Source organism: Miscanthus floridulus, chromosome 16 (genome assembly GCF_019320115.1).
Source record: "Miscanthus floridulus cultivar M001 chromosome 16, ASM1932011v1, whole genome shotgun sequence".
Classification (NCBI taxonomy): domain Eukaryota; kingdom Viridiplantae; phylum Streptophyta; class Magnoliopsida; order Poales; family Poaceae; genus Miscanthus; species Miscanthus floridulus.
The window spans coordinates 32,909,885-32,922,441 of NC_089595.1; positions in this window are offsets into that span (position 1 = coordinate 32,909,885).

The window sequence follows — 12,557 nt, forward strand, 5'->3', positions numbered from 1 at the left end:
TTTGGGGTCATGGTAGCTCGACTCTTTCATCACCTGATCGACGACGAGCTGCGAATCACCCCGTACGTCGAGGCGTCGCACTCCAAGTTCGATGGCGATTTGTAGGCCGTTGACGAGGGCCTCGTATTCGGCGACATTGTTGGAGGCGGCGAAGTGAAGACGGATCATGTAGCGCGTGTGTACTCCGAGGGGCGAGACCAGGAGCAGGCCCGCGCCAGCCCTAGTTTTCATCAGAGACCCGTCGAAGTACATGGTCCAGCATTCTGATCGGATCTGAACGGGTGGCAGCTGTGTGTCGGTCCATTCGGCTACAAAGTCGGACAGGACTTGTGATTTGATCGCTTTCCGAGGCGCGAAAGACAAGGTTTCCCCCATGAGTTCGACAGCCCACTTGGCTATTCTACCCGAGGCCTCCCGGTTTTGGATTATCTCTCCCAGAGGAAAAGACGACACCACAGTCACCGGGTGGGACTCGAAGTAGTGACGTAGCTTGCGTCGAGCCAAGACTACGGCGTAAACCAGCTTCTGGATGTGGGGGTAACGCGTCTTAGTCTCGGAGAGCACTTCGCTGATGAAGTAAACAGGTCGTTGGACGGGTAGAGCGTGTCCCTTCTCCTGCCTCTCGACTACTACGGCTGCGCTGACCACTTGGGTCGTCGCAGTGACGTAGAGAAAGAGGCGCTCGCCCTCGGTGGGTGGAACCAGGACGGGGGGGGTGGTGAGCAGTGCTTTGAGTCTGGCGAGGGCTTCCTCGGCCTCGGTGGTCCAAGAAAAGCACTCGGACTTTCTCAAGAGGCGGTACAGGGGCAGGCCTTTTTCGCCGAGGCGCGAGATGAAGCGGCTTAGGGCCGCGAGGCATCCCATGACCCTCTGCACCCCTTTGAGGTCCCGGATTGGGCCCATGTTGGTCACGGCCGAGACCTTCTCCGGGTTGGCCTCGATCCCACGCTCCGAGACTATGAATCCCAAGAGCATGCCTCGGGGAACCCCGAAGACACACTTCTCGGGGTTGAGCTTGATGCCCTTTTCTCTAAGACATGCGAAGGCAACCTTCAAGTCGCCGACGAGATCACCGGCCTTCCTGGACTTAACTACGATGTCATCCACGTAGGCCTCAACGGTTCGTCCGATGTGTTCGCCAAAGACTTGGATCATGCACCGTTGGTAAGTAGCCCCTGCGTTTCTGAGGCCAAACGGCATGGTTATGTAGCAGTACATGCCGAATGGAGTGATGAAAGAAGTCGCGAGCTGGTCGGACTCTTTCATCTTGATTTGGTGGTAACCGGAATACGCATCGAGGAAGGAGAGGGTTTCGCATCCTGCAGTGGAGTCGACGATTTGGTCAATTCGTGGTAGTGGGAATGGGACTTTCGGGCACGCTTTATTTAGACCAGTGTAGTCCACGCACATCCTCCATTTGCCACTTTTCTTTCTGACTAATACAGGGTTAGCCAACCACTCTGGATGGAATACCTCCTTGATGAACCCGGCTGCCATGAGCTTCTGCACTTCTTCGCCGATGGCCCTGCGCTTCTCCTCGTCAAATCGGCGCAGGCGCTGCTTTGCCGGCCTAGAGCCCGCCCGGATATCTAAGGCGTGCTCGGCGACCTCCCTTGGTATGCCCGGCATATCCGAGGGACTCCATGCGAACATATCGACGTTCGCACGGAGAAAGCCGACGAGCACGGCCTCCTATTTGCTGTCGAGGGTGGCGCCGATCTTCAGTCCTCGGCCGTCGGGGACGGTGGGGTCGATGGGGACGAGCTTGGCGGCCTCCGCGGGCTCGAAGGTCCCGGCGCGCCGCTTGGCGTCGGGAACCTCGCTACCAAGCTAGTCGAGATCGGCGATGAGGGTCTCGGCCTCCACGATGGCCTCGGCGTACTCGATGCACTCGACGTCGCAGTCGTATGCATGTTCGTACGTGGACTCGACGGTGATGACGCCGTTGGGGCCTGGCATCTTGAGCTTGAGGTAGGTGTAGTTGGGGATCGCCATGAACTTGGCGTAGCACGGGCGCCCCAAGATGGCGTGGTAGGCCCCCTTGAATTCCACCACCTCGAAGGTGAGGATCTCCTTGCGGTAGTTGGAGGGAGTGCCGAAACAGACGGGTAAGTCGATGCGCCCGAGGGGTCACGTGCGCTTTCCTGGCACGACGCCGTGGAAGGGCGCAGAACCGCCTCGGAGCAGTGATCGGTCGAGCTCCAGGAGCTCCAGGGTGTTGACGTAGAGGATGTTGAGGCCGCTGCCTCCGTCCATGAGCACTTTGGTAAGTCGGGTGTTGCCGACGATCGGGTCGACGACAAGCGGGTACTGTCCGGGGTTTGGAATATAATCGGGGTGGTCATGCCGATCAAAGGTGATCGCCTCCCGAGACCAGTCGAGGTACCGGGGGGTGGCCACCTTGACCGAGAAAACCTCCCGGCATTCCCTCTTTCGCTGGCGCGCCGTGAGGCATGCCGAGGGTCCGCCAAAGATCATGAAAGCGTTGCGTACCTCGGGGAACCCGTCGTCCTTGTCCTCGTTCCGACCGCCGGGGCCCTTCTGCTTGGCGTCGTCGTCGGGGAGCCCGAGCCTAGCGTAGTAGCGCCGAAGCATGGTGCACTCCTCGAGGGCATGCTTCACCGGACCTTGATGGTAAGGGCAGGGCTTCTTCAGCATGTCGTCAAATAGCCCGGGGCCGCGGGGGCCGCGGGAATTCCTGCGATCCGTCGTGGTGACATGGATGGCCTCGAGGACTTCCTGCTTCCCTGGGCGACCCTTCTTCTTTTTCTTAGGGAGGTGGGGGGCTGAGGCCTCGGGGGCCTCTTCCCTCCGCTTCCCTTTGGGATCGTCGTCGGGGAAGATGGCTCCGACAGCCTCTTCCCCTGAGGCGAAGCTGGTGGCGATGTCGAGGAGCGCGGCGGCAGAGCGTGGGACGTTGCGTCCTAACTCTCGGACCAAGTCCCGACAAGTGGTGCCGGAGAGGAAAGCCTGGACGATCTCCGAGTCGCCGACGCTGGGTAGCTCGGTGCACTGCTTGGAGAAGCGCCGGATGAAATCTCGGAGAGACTCGTCTGGCTTCTGGCGGCAGCTTTTAAGATCCCAGGAATTCCCAGGGCGCACGTATGTGCCCTGGAAGTTCCCGACGAAGATCCTAACCAAGTCACGCCAGTCGTGGATTTGCGAGGGAGGGAGATGCTCGAGCCAGGCTCGTGCCGAGTCCGACAACAGCAGAGGGAGATTGCGGATGATGAGCAGGTCATCGTCCGCACCACCTAGCTGGCAGGCCAGGCGGTAATCGGCGAGCCAGAGTTCCGGGTTGGTCTCGCCGCTGTATTTCGCGAGGTTGGCCGGCTGTCGGAACCGGGCGGGGAAGGGAGCAACACGGATGGCCCTGCTGAAGACCCGAGGTCCCGGCGGCTCAGGGGAAGGACTGCGGTCCTCACCACTGTCGTAGCGACCGCCTCGGTGTGGGTGGTAGCCCCGTGCTGCTCCGTCGTCGTGGCGCCGTCGCCTGCCAACTACTTCGTGGTCGCCCTGTGCCTCGCGTCGGTCCCTAAGTCGGTCGCGCATCGAGGGGGCCCTGTTGACTATCGGCGCGCGAGCGTCCTCGGGACGGACTGAGGCATCCTGGCCCCGGCGAGGTTGCGCCGTGGGTTGCTCCGAGGTGCCTCCGCGCCGACGGGAGGCAGAACTTTCGGCCTGCTGCACCGCTGCGGTCTCGAGGAGATCGCGGAGTTCCCCACGGACCCGTCGCCCCTCGGCGGTGGAGGGCTCGGGCATCGATCGGACCAGCATCGCAGCGGCTGTGACATTCTGGCTGGCGCGATTAAAGATTGGGGGTGGCGCTCCCTCCTCGTCGTTGTTGATGCGGTGATGGACGTCGCGGGCCCTCCCCCGGGCTCCTCCGCCCTCACCGCGCCCCTGCTGTTCCTGCTCGAGAGTGTTCCGAAGCTGTTGCAGAAGGAGCCGGTCTTGTTCGACCTTGTCTCGAAGCTCGCGGAGCTGCTCCAGATCTGGGCGTCGATGCCCCCCGTGAACGGGATTCTCGTCCCGTGCTGCCGGGGCCTCGAGACGCGGAGGTGTGGCGTCGCCCGCCCCTGCCCGGGGCGGGGAATGGTTGCCTGTCCTTTCGTCCTCTTCACCCGCCCTTGGCATCCCGAGCCCGACGTGGAAGCACTCACGAGACGGATCATAAGTCCCCTCGTTGTCAGAGTCAGAGTAGCCGAGGCAGTAGTCGCTTGCGGCCAAGAATTGGCGCAAAGCCCCAGGGTTGTGGAGTTCGGAGAAATCCACCCTGGGCCATGCCTCGTCCTCGTCCGAGGGGTCGGAGCGGGTGCTTAGGTCGAGAGCGAAGCGCTGGCGGCGTTCCGCAGGGTGCTCGTGGGTGGCAGCGTATGCGTAGGCGTAAGAGGCGGCGGCATCTCTCAACCCAAAGGGGTATGGGGACGGTGCGGTCTCCATATTCTGCCCCGCCGGGGTCGGCTCTTGAGGGAGTGGAAGAGCGGAGCCAGACGACTGGGCGTCGCCGCGAGCCACCGGCGATTTTCCTTCGTCCATGCTCAGGCCAGACAGGTCCCCAGTCAGGGACCCCGTACCAACAGCTGGTCGTAGGGCATCGGCGAGGAGGGGCGTGACGCCCTGGGCTCGCGTGACGTCGGGGTGGCCTCGCTCGCGTCGCGCCTGGCGAGCGTGGCGAGACCGGCCGCCCGGGCGCCGCCTGCGCCTGGGCTGCCGGGGCGCGACCTCATCGTCGGACGGTGGGGCTCGAGGAGTGAGGAGCACCATGTCGTACTCATGCCCTAGAGACATGAACTCTAGGCTCCCGAACCAAACCACGGTGCCGAGACGCAATGGTCGTACGGGGTCTGCCATCCGGAACTTGCTAGGATGACGAAGCTGACACGCAGCGGCCCCTACCTGGCGCGCCAACTGTCGGTGCTTCGGAACCAGGGGTCCCTCAACCAACGAGTGAATTTGTGCTGCGTGCTCCTAATCCTGGATGGTGATGCAAAGAGACACAAGGTTTATACTGGTTCAGGCAATCGAGGCCCTACGTCCAGTCCGAGAGATCGATCTTGTATTCCTTGCACCGGAGTGCTCGTAGTAGGGGGTTACAAGCTAGGTGAGAGAGGGGGCTAGCCCCAGGTCTCGGCGAGGGTGGAGCGGGCTGCTGGAGGCGTTGTTCTCCACCAGCGTAGCGGAAGTGTCTAGTTCTATCGGTGTGTTCGTCCTCCTCCCCCCCCTCCCCCGAAATGGCCCCGGTCCTTCCCTTTTATACTCCAAGGGAGAACCAGGAACCTACATATGTTGCTACATAGCGTTCTAAAAACGGGGGTGGCGTGTCCGAGCCCTGTAAGCCGGCCACTGTTGTGGCGTGGTGCCGACGGAGTGGGCCCCGTCCTTGTCGTGCAGAAGTGACGCGCCGGTCATACTCATCTTGTGCGTCGTTGGACTCCAGTACAGCTTGATGCAGGACATGGCGGGGACTGCGTGGTCAACCGGTAATGAACGTCCGCAGTGGGCAGCGGCTCGCAGATGCCAGGCGAGCATCGTGGGGGGCTCGGCGGTCATGGACCTCAGGCTGCCGACCCCTGCAAAACCGAGGCCCCGGAGGTAGGTCCTGGGTACTGATTCCGAGCCACAGGTCAACGTGGCTTCCCACGCCGCGTTGTCCTCGGAGCAGGAGTTCAGTCAGGAGGCATGGTGTCCCATGTCAGGTGGTTAGCACAGTGAGGGTAACCCACCAGTCCGGGACGGCGGTCTGCGTGATGACCGTAGGGGGCCGTGGTTCTGTAGGTGCCGAGGCCAAGCCATCGCGGGGGGCGCTGGCGGACATGGGTCCCCAGGCTGTCGAGCCCCTGAAGCAAACCGCCGAGGCCCTGGAGAGAATTATTGGTCCTGGGTACTGATTCCGAGGCCACAGTAGCCCAGACGTGGCTTCCCACGCCGCGTTGTCCTCGGAGCAGGAGTTGGCAGCACAGTGAGGCATGGGCGTCAACCATGTGCATGGTGGTTAGCACAGTGGCGGGTAACCCCTGCCCAGTCCTGCCTCCTGTCCCATCGGCCATTCTGCTGTACTGTGCCGAGCATGCCGTTGTCGTCAGGAGCAGCAGTTGGCTGAGTTGATGCGACACGACGTTTTGTCAGAGGGACGGGAGGAGGAAGAGGCAGCGGAGTGCTGCCGATCCTGCCTTGCGCGAGACGGAGGGTCGGTGGCCCGGCCGAGGCCTTTGGCGGAGAATCGCTCGGGGTCGGTAGTGAGGGGGCCTCGGGCGAATCGGAGAATCGGCCGAGGCCCGTGGCGATGGGCCTCGGGCGGGTCGGAGAATTGGCCGAGGCCCTCGGAGCCTCGGGCGAGTCGGAGAATCGGCCGAGGCCGGCAGCGTTTAGCTGGTTTCGATCTTTACGAAGCCTAAGCAGTTGTTTTTTGGGTCTTGCTTAGGGTACCCCTTCTCGCGGTACCCGACAGATATACTCCCTCCATCCCAAAATAGTCGCATACTTACTATCTAAATTTGGTCTAGAAATAAATGAAGAAGACACACAATTCCATGTTCTACAGCAGGCAACAGAGTATAGTACACTTGCCAGGCTGAACCAAATTCAAAAAAGGAACCAACAACAGGCTCTCATCCACTCGTTCTCTACTTCCCTCTTCCTACACGATCACACCGAGTCTCCCTGTCCACACACTTACAGGAGTAATGTCGTCATTTTACCTTACATCTGGTTTTCGTGCCTGTTCCTAGAATGCTGACTTATTTTGAAATGGAAGTAGTAGACTAATTGTTAATGTTTTTTTATGGACTTCTATTCACCCCTTCTCTAATTATCGTTGCGGACCTTCAGACCTCTTGTGTCCTTGGATTGAAGATTGAAGTTGGACAGCAAAAATCGCATGCAAGGCAGCTGAAAGCACTATGAAATTGCAACAATAATGAACGCCCACTTCTTTTAAAGCAGTATAAGCCAACGGCTCCACGGACCAGTTGCAGCCTGTTCGCTTGTTCGTAAACGATCGTAAATTTCCAGTCGAGAATAGTGTTTTTCTCTCACACCAAACCAGTCAGCAGTAAATAATCAACGATCGTTTACGGCCTCCCGAACAAGCCGCATTGATCAGGAGGTCCGACACCCTCACGTGCAGGGTTCGAAACCCCGCGGGTGCGTTCGTTCAACTATCGAAGATAAAAAAATCCTCTCATCTATCTCGTGTTTCTCAAAGTACTAGATGGATAGGTCCTCTTACACAGGATAACAGGTCCCGGTGTGAGAGCCACGATGGTCACTGATGACGAGAGGTTTCGCTGAAAGGACGAAATGGCCTGTTCGTACAGTATAGTGGCATCCAGCAGTAGCAGTGAGGGTGGGGTGGGCGGCTGGTGCTGTTGGCTTTTGGCGCGTAGCTGCGTGCAGCCGCCATTTGCTTTCACATCACGCCACGCCTTGCGGCTTCACACAGGTCACCTCTTGGACGCTTCCCGCGCACCACTGCTTCTCTTTTTCGTTAGCATGTGTTTAGTTCGTGAATTTGGGAAATTTAGCTATAGTAGCATTTTCGTTTTTATTAAATAATTATTGTTTAATTATGAACTAATTAGGCTCAAAATGTTCGTCTCATAATTTCTAACCAAACTGTGTAATTAGTTTTTTTCGTCTATATTTAATGCTCTATGCACATATCGCAAGATTCGATATAATGACTACTATAGTATTTTTTTGGGAAAATAGACTCTACTCCTACGTAATTCTCGCTTGGAAGAGAAGGGCAACAAAATCCCCTCGGGATCGTCCAGAGGAAATGTCAGACGAGTGAAGTGCAGGTGCGGCGGCCAGCGGCACGGTACGGTACGGTAGTGGCTGGCGCACGACGCCCGAGATGCCCTTCATCTTCCTTTGACCCACCAAGTTGTCACGTGTAGAAATACACGTGCCCTTGTTTGCCACCGCCCAAAAGAAACAGGGACAACAGCGCTTGCTTGTCCTTGGTGTGGAATACAATTAAGGGATCCGTACCGATCAAAGTAGCTCAAGTTTGATCAAATTTATAGCAAATTATATTAATATTTATATGTCTCCAAATAAATTTATTATAAAAACATATTCTATCACTAATCTAATGATACTAATTTTGCATCAGGAATGTTAGTATTTTTATATGATTTTAGTCAAAGTTCAAATCGATTAACTTCTCAGGAAGCGAGAATTACGTCCTTTTGTGGACGGAGGGAGTATGACTTATCGGAAAAAAGAAAAAAAAAACTTTGGATGTAGTATAGGACGGCGTTTATGAACTCAACCTGCTTGGTCAGTACTGTAGCTTTATTCTCAAGATGCCTTTCAACGAACACATCATGCATAGAATCGACGCTAAGCTCCAACACAGAAATAGGGCCATTAACACAAGTGAGCAAGTCATCGACAACTGGTTCAGTACTTATTAGTTTCCTCGTCTCACCAATATAATCTCCACTGTGAGCTAATTGTTGCAGCAAACCGTGGTGCGTGTCAATGTCAGCTGGTATTGCATCCCATAACACGCTCTCTCGCAAAGTATTTCAATGGACACCTCCTACTTGCGTTGCATCTGGTCATCCATTGCTTCAGCAATAGGCCATGTGAACCAAAGCCATGATGTGGCTCCTCATCCCAGAGAACATCCGTGCAATGCATTCCATCGAATAGCTCCGCTTGTAGTAACTCCTCATCCCACACCACATGGCTAATGACATACTCAGCACTTGGTGTGTTCTCATCGCCACGCATGTGCTCTCTGGAATGAGCTAGCTCCTTCAGCAAACTATGTTGGTCAAACATATGTTGCATTTCCTCATCCCAGACCACATCTGCTGTATCATCCACGATAAATCATGCAGGCAGTCACCTCGGGCACCATTGAAGCAAACGATAAATCACGAGCAAGATGAGCATGGTCCACAAGATTGGACGTTAGACTGAGCACTGTAACTTGGTGTTGTGGTTGACCCTGACTTGCCTGCAGTCTCGACCTCTGTCCATCAGAGTGCACCAGCACCGCACCGATCACCTCAAAGCTTGGGTCAACCACGCCCATGCCGAGGATACGTGTCTCACGAACCTTGCCGCAGGGAGCAGATCGCGAAGTCACCGTCGCCAACGTCGAAATCCTCGAACGATGTGGTCTACCGCGGCCTTACACCACCAGATTCCAGTTGAAGTACTCCGTCGCCGCACGCCACCAGTCAAACCGCGCCGGATCAAAGGAGCTGTTGCATCGAATTGGGGAGATCCACCGCACCAGGTCGCGCTGCCGCTGGTCCGGCTGAAGAAGAAGTGGATAACTAGCATCGGAGCAGGAGCAGACGCTGCCCACCACCCACGCCGAGGAAAGTTGTCTCTGATACCACTGTCACAACTCGTGGCTGCCGGTGAGATCAACCCGGTGACTTGAGCTATCGTCGTAGGAGGAAATCAGAGGAGGGGATCTCGGTAACCATGAGGAAGGTTGCTTTCTTGACCTCGGTTCATGTTTCTCAAATATTTTTTTGTTCCCCTCTCTATTCTTTGGATGCGCAGTATATATACTTGGTCCTATCTTCCACCTGGGTCCCATGGCTGGTGGACCCACTTGCCAGTCAAAAACATTGGACTTCTTGCTCTCCATTATGGGTGTGACTCCAAGGCGCGCGCGCTCTGGGCCGGTGGCTGACACCAGAGGCGTGTGGGCCGGTGGCAAGGGGCGTCGCTGGCCGCCGCAGCAGAATCAACAGTCTTGGTGCCCCCTGCCTCTACTTCAATCCTTGGGCCATGCAGGCCGGTGCTCTGGCGTCCTCCTAACGCAGACCTTCTAGGTGCCCCCTGCCTGTGCCTAAGCGGGGACGATGGACACGGTCACCACCTCCCACATGTCTTCCAACAACAACGATACGCTTCATTCTCGACTTTTAAACTCTTAGGGCCTCTTTGGCATGGTTTATGCCGGCTTCGGCTTCATCTATTTTACGCAAATCGAGGCACTGTAGCGTGAAGCCGTTTTGTAAGCCGGGGTTAAAATGAACTAGAAGCCGGGAAAAGCCAGTTTTTCTGGCTTCACCGGCTTTGGCTTCACCGGTAAAGCCGTTTTGGATGAGCCGTGCGAAAGGGGGCTTTAGTTGTCCACTATTACAGCAGGCAAAAGGCAATGGCTCTCATCTTCCCATTATTACGATGAGCTACTTTAGCTATTAATTTGCCTTCATAGCTTAACTTGTTTTAAGCAATGTTCTTATTGTGCCAAAGGAGATGGCCTCACTGGTACTATTGTGTTTTGTGCAATGGGCCACCTAAAACTAAAAGTTGAAACCGTCCTACACCTGTGCTTCCTTTGCCATTTTGGGGAACTGATTTGGTGTCAGTGTAAGCTCTGGGAACACTTTGACACTCTTCTGATTGAATATGTGGACGATTCATTTACCATCAGCTCTTGGTGGGAAGCAATGGCACAAAAGGTTCAAAAAGAGCAATGACGGTGTTTCAATGTCTTGGCCATTTACGTCATGTAGAACTTCTAGGAAAAGAGCGAAACTGGAATTTTTTGTTTTTAGAACCACTTCTTGATAGCACAACAAATGGCTATGAAACTAAAGGAAAACTTCGAGCTAAGGAGAAGGGTGCTTGTTAAGGTGTATTTATCTGTCTTTTTGTTTGTTGTCTTCTTGAGTGAGCGCCCCGGTAGCTGTTTGAGTCATGTGTGTGTGGCCTCTTTAGTTAGCCCCAGTCGCAATTGTGTTTAAAACTCACTTTACCTCTTAAGGACCTACAAACCAAGCACGAGATTCTTTGTTGCAACAGTCTGGGTGATCTTTACACTTTTCCTTCCTCTCCAACTATTGCACACCAAGCTCATGTCAGCCATCTCCTCAATTTTGGTAGTAGTGTCACGATCACACTGGTTCTACCGCTCTCGACACATTGCAAAAGTTGTTTTTAGTCTCTTGTAATAAAGTTGCCTTTAGCTCTCGACAAATTGCCTTAGTGTCATTAGTGATGCGTCATGTTTGCCACGCTTGCTAGCTCGGTAAACATGTTATTCTACCATTCACAGTTTCTAGTTCACAGACATTTATTAGGTCTCTTGAAATAATTCATTGTGATGTATGGGTATCATCTATTCCTAGTAATCACGTTTGAAATACTGTCTCGTATCATCGATGATTTCACACATTTTTTGTTGAACTCATGCTCTCCAACCCATACTAGGCTGAGGCACCAGTGCCCTTCTCTTTCCGCCCTTCTATGTGAATCCAGAGCCAAAGGTCGTCTGACTGGTTAGATGGCTCCGGCGGCACCCCTCAGGTCCTAAGTTAGACTCCTCACGGGGACGAATTTCAAGCTTGAGGGTAAAAAAATCCCATCGTCTGTCCCACACCAAAGTACAGGTCTATGGCCATCCCGTCTCACGGGGATACAGGTGCTGTTGTATATGGGTGGGGCCAAGGTTCGGAGATTTTCTCAAGCTGCGTGAGAAGTTCATCTTCTTAATGAAACACCGTGGGGATGTCTCACTCCGTGGCTCGAGTTTTTTTTTTTAGAATCCAGCCCGAGCTAGCCCAGTCCAGCCAGACGGGGAGCCTAGAGCCGATCTCTCATCCCTTCCCGCTGATAGGCTGATACCAACCTAGTTGAGCCCATCGTATGACCTAGTAAAAACCTCCTTTCTTAGCCCAAACCAACGATAAATCAAGCACAGCATCGGCCTAGGAAGATAAATCAAGCACAGCCCATCGTATGACCTAGTAAAAACCTCCTTTCTTCTTCCACTCGCCGGCGACGAGCTCTCGCGCGTCCTCCCTTCTTCTGCATTGTGCTCTCCGGGCACATTTGTCTTGCGAGCCGTACGTCCTCATTAGCTGGCAACCGTACGTTACGTACGTATGGGGGATGTGGCTAGCTAGGGCGCTGTCCTCACTCCTCACAAGTCATCAGATCTGTCTGCATTCTCCGTTTGCTGAGGTTACAGGAAGAATGCAATTGCAATTAGTGTTGTTCAGTTCATAGCATTGTCATGCATCCTCTTGAGCAAACTGATTAAAATTTTAACAGTTTGCTGCCATTGTCTTGTGTGTTGGTAGATGTAAACTTTTAAACGCCATCAAGTAGAGAACTTCTGATTGTCGATAAACGTGTTGTTGAATTCATCATGATTGTCACCCATTGAGCCTCTTATCCACTGTACCCTTTGTGTGTGTGTGTGTACTACTGTTCATGACTATCTTTGCAACTGCAAAAAATTTACCTTATAAAAAATGTGCAAATTTCCACCATTACTGCAGTTATTATTGACAATAATACATATGCGGAGGGCAAGTCAAGGTCAATGGACTTGCTAACAGTTTTCACAACACACTTACTGTAGAGGCAACTCAAGGGATGTAACCCAACCAAACAAGAGCCAACCACAAGCAAAACGAACAAGACCAGCCTATATCCTGCATCTGCCCCTCAGCCTGGCCCAACCCAATCCAGAGGTACCTGTCACATCGTACGCCTCTCTTCGTTCAAAATGGAAAAGGTCAAAATAGTTTCATAAATCAATTATGGCTGTTTGTAAGCTGCAA